This window comes from Orycteropus afer, unplaced genomic scaffold (assembly GCF_000298275.1).
Source record: "Orycteropus afer afer isolate SDZICR_OR568_19922 unplaced genomic scaffold, OryAfe1.0 scaffold00632, whole genome shotgun sequence".
Lineage (NCBI taxonomy): Eukaryota > Metazoa > Chordata > Mammalia > Tubulidentata > Orycteropodidae > Orycteropus > Orycteropus afer.
This window is the reverse complement of record NW_006922219.1, coordinates 286,270-295,293: the sequence shown is the minus strand read 5'-3', so window position 1 is coordinate 295,293 and position 9,024 is coordinate 286,270. Positions and strand designations below refer to the sequence as shown.

Genomic DNA, 9,024 nt, shown 5'->3' with positions numbered 1-9,024 from the left:
CTTGTCCATTTCCATGGAATCCAGCCGTAGCAGGAGCATTATTGCAGCCTTAAACATAGTACATTGTAATGTCCAGTGCATCACTTTCTACATTTTTAGAACATCAGAACTGAGATCAGCAGCTCTTTTCCCCTTTAAAGGGAAAAATCCTAGAAAGACTTCTTTCACTTCAACTTTCCTATTGATAATCATATTTTTACATCTCTGATCACTTTGCACATCTGACCAGTGTGTGATGTGTCAGGTGTGCTGTTGAGCATGAGCCCAAAGTGCTTTGCAGATTTTGTCTCCTTGACAAGCTTCTCCTACATGTGATTTACCAGGGCACTTAGGAACTCATTCTGAGTCTCTGGTGCAAGATAAGAAACTGATACTTTAAGTTGACATGCGCCCCACTTTAATCTTGGTGCGTTTTCAGTACTGGATCACATTTTGAAAGCATCTCAAACATCTCAAGAAAGTTCCCTTTACTCAATGAAGATGCATATTTCTTGTGGCCACTGAATGCTAGAGTCCGTTTGGCAAGAATGACATCAAGCCGTTTGTGCAAGATGTTCCTCTAGTTTTCCTCTTTATTTTCAAAGCAATAGTTTGGGTGCCAATAGTTTTGTGCAGCCTCAGTCTTACTACCAGTGTTTTCCACTTTTCAATGCAACATAGGCACTCTTCAGATGATAATGGAACTTCAGACTTAGTTTCCACTTCTGAAATCTAGTCACATATTTGGATGTTGTACCTGTATCACTAATGGTAAACAGTTGGCAGCAAAAGCAGTACAGGTATGCTGTGCTCTTCAAAAGTTTGTTTCATGCCACTTTGCTTTTAGAAAAGATCTACAGTATCGCCTGTTTTTGCTACTGAAAGAAATCCTAAGAGGACTTTCACTTTTAGGAAAAAAAATGTCAAAAAGCCAAACTAGCATTGAATGTTGCCCCCCCCCCCTTTATTATGATTTGGGTGAAAGTTTTCAGAGCAAATTCATTTTCCAAACAGCAGTTCATAATCATTTTATTCCATGACATTGATTGTAATCCACCTAAGGCACTTGACTGCTAACCAGAAGACTGCCTGTTCCAACCCACCAGCCAATCCTCGGAAGGAAGATTGGCCAATCTACTTCTGCAGTGATACTGCCTCAGAAACCCAAAGGGGGTCACTATGAGTAGGATGTGACTCAATGGCAATGAAGTTTTTTTTTTTTTTTTTTTAATGTGATAGCTATCTGCCCACTTCCTGCTGTGGTTACTTTTTAGTGTGTCCTTCTTTCCTGTGCATCCCTGCCCTCTGATCTATCTCCCTGTGCAAATACTGCCCTTCTGATCTCCTTGGTTGATTGTTGTAAGGAGTGTATCTACCTGGTGTAAATGTACACCTATATCCTGTCTACTGATTGTTTGGAAGCCATGGGGATGAGTTCAATTCCAGGCCTGAAGGGTGACTAAGGACCAGTGTCTTGGGGGTCAGTGTTCTGCAGCAAGCTGTAAAAGAGGCATTGTGCACCCTGAACAGTGAGAGTTCCTCCCCTAGGAACTACACTCAGCATTTTAGCATCAAGCTGCCATAGTTTTGAACCATGTCTGTGGATAGTATATGTTACTGTTATTTTAGGCCTTATTTGTTGTTTGATATGATTCGATAGGCTATTTTTTGGCTCTGGGAGCACTCACAATTTTTACACCATTTTGCTTACAGAAGTTTTCACAGGAATGGTCTGTTTTCAGATAACGGGGCGGGGGGGAACCTATATAAATTCCCATTGAGGATTGAATGAAATATCCATGGTCACAGCATTTTCTCACCATTTGTAGTCACCTTGTAAAACCACTCTTTTGAAAGCTACTGCTTCTTCCTTTGCTTTTGCATCTTGGCTTTCCACCAACACCGAAAGCCCATCTGGAAAAAAAGGGCTTCCTTTTTGGATGATTTCAACCCAAAAATGATCCAGAACTGGTATCTCCCAGAAAGAAACATCATGCAAAGTTTGCAAATCTTTCTCCTTAAAGTCACTCATCTCATTTACAGTGTCAGGGCTAGAGTCACTTAACACACACTCTTCTGCTTCAAATTCTGCCATTTCCATTCTTCACACTCTTCTGCAGAGTGCATGCTAGCATCAGGAGAATCAGCTTTATCAACTGGAGACAGATGAACAATGTTTTCTGATGAACTTGACCATCACCCGGTCTTTTGATATATTGAAGCATGGATCCAGTAGGTGATTTAATTCTTGTCTCTTTTGCTTTCCTTTCCTGGCATCCACTTGGCCTCTTTGATTTATGCACTCTATGTGGCATGAGAGAATATCACTACACAATAAAAGAAAGAGAAATTATCAATATTTGTAAAAAGTAAAATGTAAATCTACTGGATATGTCACTTCTATCAAGTGTAGATTTTAATGTGTCACTGTTTTGTTAAACATACCTTGAACTTAAAACTTGGAAATTTCCTTAAAATCAGATATGTTCATCCTTATAAGGAGGTGGCATATGAACAAGAACCAATGGTATTGAAGGAAGAATTCGAAGATGCACTGAAGGAAGTGGCAAAGAACAGGCTCCAGGAATTGATGGAATACCCATTGAGATGTTTCAGCAAACAGATGCTGCACTGGAGGCACTCACTTGGCTATGCCAAGAGATTTGGAAGACAGCTAGCTGGCAAACTGACTGGAAGAGATCCATATCTGTACCCATTCCCAAGAAAGATGATCTCACAGAATGTGGAAATTATTGAATAATATCATTAATATCATTTAAAATCTTACTAAAGATAATTCAAAAATGTTTGAAGCAGTTTATTGAGAGGTTCCAGAAATGCATGCTGGATTCCTAAAAGGATGTGGAATGAGGGATATCATTGCTGATGTCATATGACTCTTAGCTGAAAGGAAAGAATACCAGAAAGATGTTTACTTATGTATCACTGACTGACCATGTGGATCATAAGAAATTGTGGATAACATTGAAAAGAATGGGAATTCCAGAACACTTGATTGTAATCATGTGGAACCTGTCCATAGATCAGGAGGCTGTCTTTCAAATAGAACAAGGCAATACTGCATGGTTCAAAATCAAGAAGGAAGTGTGTCAAGGTTGTATCCTTTCACCATATTTATTCAAATTGCATGCTGAGCAAATAATCTGAGAAGTTAGATTATATGAAGAAGAGTATGGCATCAGGATTGGAGGAAGACTCATTAACAGCCTGCAATATGCAAATGACACAACTTGGCTTGCCAAAAGTGAGGATGACTTAAAGCATTTACTGATGAAGATTTAACACTACATCTGCTGTATGGATTACACTTCAATATAAAGGAAACAAAAATTCTCACAACTGGTCCAATAAACAGCTTCATGGTGGGTAGAGAAAAGATTGAAATAATTAAGGATTTCATATTACTTGGTTCTACAATCAATATCAATGGAGGCAGCAGTCAAGACATCAGACAACGTATTGCATTGGGAAAATATGCCACAAAAGACCTCTTTCAAGTGATGAAGAGCAAAGATGTCTCCTTGAAGACAAAGGTATGCCTAACCCTAGGCATGGTATTTTCAATCACTTCTTATGAATGTGAGAGCTGGACAATGAATAAGGAAGACCGAAGATGAGTTAATGCCTTTGAGTTGTGGTGTTACAAAAGAATGCTAACAGTATCATGGTTTCAGTCCATGAAAAGGAGAGAGAACTACAGTGAAGCTACACTTAGTAATTCAATGAAAGAAGTGACAGGAAAAAAGGGAGCTCATCAGTGTGTCATTTTTCTTTTGAGTTCAGTAACCCTTCTTTTAAGGCATTTCCACACTCTGTTCTGCGTACTATTACATAATATCATATTACACAATCTTACATGCAGTCAATAAATATATGCTTTCCATTGACCCACTAAAAGGAGCTCTGGTGCAGTGGTTAAGGCATTTGGCTGCTAACCAAAAGGTTGGTGGTTCAAAGCCACCAGCCACTCTGCAGAAGAAAGATGAGGCAGTCTACTTCCATAAAGATTTACAGCCTTGGAAACCCAGTAGGGGTCACTGTGAGTCAGAATTGCCTCAATGGCTGTGCTTTTGGTGTTTTTATTGACATACTACTCTCATTAAGGGGGAGCTCTCGTAGCATAGTGGCTAAGGCATTTGACTGCTAACCAGAAGGCAGGAGGTTCAAACCCACCAGCTACTCCTCGGAAGGAAGGTTGGGCAATCCTACTTCCGTAGTGATACTGCCTCGGAAACCCAAGGAGGGGTCGCTATGAGTCGGGGCCGACTCGACGGCAAACAACAACAACAACAACAACTCTCATTAAATGGCTAATAGTTTTTGAATCTCAAATCAAGTGTGAATAGTGTGTTACTGTTTTATTACACAATTTAAATTTAAGAAAATGAAGGCTTAGAAATAAAATGATTTTTTTCTAAGGTGAATTTTGGAATAAAAATCTGGTCATCTTGAGTCCTATCTAGTATTACATATGTTTCACAATTTCCTTCCCCTTGAAGCACTTTATGAACCTTCACAAATAATGCTCTGTGCTGGTAGATTATCTACGTTAAATGAGCTAGAGGGTCTGTGGTAAATTCTCATGGTGTGGGCATGAGACCTTGGTCAGGAAAGTAACTTCTAATTAAAGAGAACATTATATTTAATTTTCATTATTACTTCCTGTTATATTATTACTTACCTTTTCAAGGTTCATGATTTTCACAACTGTGAGGTCAGGCTGACTTTTTTCATAATCTTCATCGTACCCAGTAGTATTGAGCAGTTTGTACTGTGGAAGGCCAATGTGTTTAAGTGATTCATTGTAATTTAACGTAGTGGTGTCAGTGTATACATTTATTTCAGAGACATGTAAGAGAGATTAAGTATTTGAAATACTAATTCTATTTGGAGACCACATGTGAAAGAGAAAATAAATTAGGCATATACCAGAAAACAAATAATTTTCAGTATAAAATGTGATGTCTCCTAAGAGTCTGTTACTATTATATTTTGATGTGTGTGGATTATTGAAGTTAGTGGATCACCTACTATTTCTCCTAATATCGTGAGTTATAAATTTCAGTAAGATGAAGAACAAACTTACCATATTCAAAAATATTCTGTGGTATGGATAGACACACTATAAACATCAGCAACACGGAATTTATATTACCTCTTTGGATGCTTTGGTGATCTGGTGAACTGTTTCTGAAAACAACTCTAAAAGAAGTATTATGAGAAAGATAAGGACACTGAGAATATCTAAAATCATATTAAATGTATTTTATGTGCATCATGACTGTGTTGTTCTAATTGGAAAAATAAATAATTAACCAGTGAGTTACCCAGTGATTCTTCTTTTTCTTATTTCAAGAATTATGAAGTTATAGAGGAGAAAATACTATGCCTTTACATTTCAGCAATGTATCCTTTTAAATCTATCTGATTTGATTACAATGATTTAAAATGAGATCTTTCAATGAAAGATAACAGAAAAATCTGTTTAATACAGAAGTCATCACATTTTCCTATAAAAATTAAATATTATATCATGATAAGTAGAAATAAAAAGATTTACCAAATAAATGAAATTCAACTACATACAAATATTACCACATTTCTCAAAGTTCACATAAATTTCATGATTCCATAGATCAGTATGAAAAGCTTACTGACCTAAACTGGTTACATCTTCTTTTCATTTCATTTCAGACTGTCCTGAAATAAATGTTTCACAAATAAAAGAGAAGTGAGTAAGATTGTTCTGTCTGTTTTAAATTACTTTAATTTGTGCTTTTCTCTTGGATGTACCACGTTAAAAAAGTTATCCTACTAAATATTAAAGAATCTTTAAATCAAGTACACTGACCAAAGAGCAAAATTGGTACATATGGTGCTTATAACAATCAATGTCATATAGCTTGTATTCTCCTACATCAAATACACGTAAATATTTGGATGGCTTCAGAAACCGTTTTACATAGAAAATCCAAATTTGTACATTATTATTTAATGTACAAAACATACTATGCATGAAACCATTCATTAAGGTCTGTTAATCCAACCATTAGCAGTGAAAATACAAAACTGGATAACCAAAACAGTTTACATAGTGCCTGAGAATAAATACATTATCTTCAAGTTCATATTTGTCTCCTTTTTTTATTATACTTCAAACAAAATAAAAATTCTTACTAATTATTTTGCCAGAAGACATTCCAATAAATAAAGGTTAGAAAGAGATAAGTAGAATGATTGTAATAGTGTTTGCACCCACAAAAGGTTTGCAGACAAGAATTATTATGATCTCTATGATCTAGGGACTACTTGTCTAACTAAAAATTAAAGACAATTAGAGGACATGTGCCATTGCCTTATTTACATGAACATTTTCTATGTTTCCAGTTCCTTTTCATTTTTGTAGATTCATATTCAACTCTCATGAGCTTCTTCAGCGCATCCTTCATGTCCTTATTCCTCAAGGTGTAGATGAGGGGGTTAAGACTTGGAGTGATGATGGTGTAAAAGAGGGTGAGGTACTTGCCCTGGTCTTTGGAGGCACTGTTACTTGGCAGCAGGTACATGTAGATGACAGTTCCATAGAAGATAGACACCACAGTGAGATGAGATCCACAGGTATTAATTGCTTTTCTTTGGCCTGCTTTTGACTTCATTCTCAGCACAGCTTGGGCAATGTAACCATATGATGTAAGGATCAGGAGGAGGGGTGTAAGGACAATGACAATGGCTAAAGCAAAAATAGACATTTCAACTGTTGTGGTGTCTACACAAGCTATCTTGATATTGCTGGCAACTCACACAAGAAATTATCCAGAATGTTGTTTCCACATCTAGGCAAATTTAGTGTGAGTGTACATAACACAACAGAATTGGTCAAACTAATGTCCCAGACCAAGATAATCATCTTGAGACACAGATGTGGGTTCATGATTACCAAATAATGCAGGGGTTTACAAATAGCTGTGAAACGATCATAGGACATAACAGCCAGGAGAAGACATTCAATGGAGCCCAACCACATACAGATATAAAGTTGAATGACACAACCCACATAGCTAATGGTCATATTTGTTCCCCACCAGTAAACCAGCATCTGAGGTATGATGCTGGTGGTGAAACACAGGTCTAGGAAAGATAAATTCCTGAGGAAAAAATACATTGGTGTGTGCAGATGGAAATCCAAGAGAGTTGCAAGAATGATGGCTGTGTTGCCCACCAGTGTAATCAAGTAGAAGATAGTGACAACACCTGACAGAATCATCTCCAATTGGGGATGATCAGAGAAGCCAAGTAGAATAAAACCATGTAGAGAAGTATAATTGCTTTGATCCATAGTCCTTCAATGTCTAAGTCCTAAAATGAGAAGAAAAAGAAGAATGAAGAAGATGAGAAAAATAAAAGTGGGGAACGAGGAGGAAGAGAAGAAGAGGGAGGAGGAGGGGAAGAGGATGAGAAGGAGGAAGAGAAGGAGAAGAAAAGGAGATATATGTCAATCCAGACTGTCTAAATAATGAAATTCTAAATAATGGGAGAGAAGTTATCATCATAATTTTAAAAAGTGAATAGAAAATATTGTGGTGAGGTAGGCTGATATTTGTTTGAAGAGAAGTTCAGTATTGCAAAGTTTATCTAGGTTATCTTCAGGAGTTCACTTTTGACCTCAAGATCTGAATTTTCTCCCAAGTAAGTCTCAGAATTCGGAATTGGTGTGGTGACCCTATGAGTCTCCCCTAAGCTAGTTAGATTAAAATAATGATGATATTCTTTTACTTGGTCAGAGAATTCACTTATAAAATCTATTGGCTAGTGTCTGAATGAGGAACACTCTTCCTCCTTTTCTATATCTTAGTGGATAGCATCTTTGATCTCCAGTTTGTTTCATAAAACATTTATTATTTTTCCTCGACATCTTCATGTCCCTTATCCTCAATACCTAACTTACCATCCATATTGATAAATCTGAATGTAAAATATATGTTAAAATTCTCTCACTTTTTAGAATTTCTACCACCACTAATCCAATCCAAACACTTCCATCTCTGTTCTAGATTCTGGTTATAGTCTTTTATTCTTACATCCAGTCTTATCTCTTTACATGACTACAACATTTAATAAAATTACATCATTTGCATGCTTATAAGTTGACAGAGGAGCTCTGGTAGCATAGTGCCTAATGTGCTTGACTGCTAACCAGAAGGCTGGCAGTTCAAACCCCCCAGCCACCCCTCAGAAGGAAGGTTGGGCAATCTACTTCCTTAGTGATTGTTGTTGTTGTTGTTGTTATGTGCCGTCGAGTCGGCCCCGACTCCTTAGTGATACCACCTCGAAAACCCAAGGAAGGGTCACTATGAGTCGGGTCCGACTTAATGGCACATAACAACAACAACATAAGTTGTCAGAGACTTCCCATTGTACTTATGCATTATTCAAATTCTTTTAGTTGGTTGAGATGGACCTGTAAGATTTGGTTCCTACCTAAGTCATTGTACCCATATTCCCCATTAGTCTTCTCTGTGTTTGTGACAAGTCAAGCTCATTCCCATCAAAATCCTCAGAACTCTTTCTTCTTTGAGAAATTTTTACTCAAGCTTAGGCAATCAAAGAAATATTTCTTGCTTAAAGAAGAATTCTTTAAATCCACAATTTCTTTTACTTTGTATCTTATATCATGTTTAAAGAACTCCTACAGATAGCCAGTATAGCGTGGCGTTTCAGAGCATAGTCAGAGAACTTATGTTCATGACTCATCTCCATCTATTAGTTAACTATGATACCAGGCAAGTTACCTATCCTTTCTGGGATCAAAAATCTCTAAAACTGAGACAATAAAATACATAGAGTTTGGATAAAGATTAAATGAATATTTTCAAAGTGTTTAGAACAGTGCTTGTAACATAGTATGTTTCAATGATGATTAATTATAAAAATTATTATACCAAAAACTTACAATCATGTACCATATAGTTAAATGTTTGTTTAAACCTTCCCCTGTATTAGTCTATAAGCTTTAAAAGTGCACAA

At 36.8% G+C, this 9,024-nt stretch overlaps 1 pseudogene; it reads right to left on the bottom strand.

The window, feature by feature from the left end:
* Positions 1 to 7,336, bottom strand: part of LOC103210630 — a 10,446-nt pseudogene extending 3,110 nt beyond the window's left edge.
* Between the last annotated feature and the right edge of the window lie 1,688 nt (positions 7,337 to 9,024).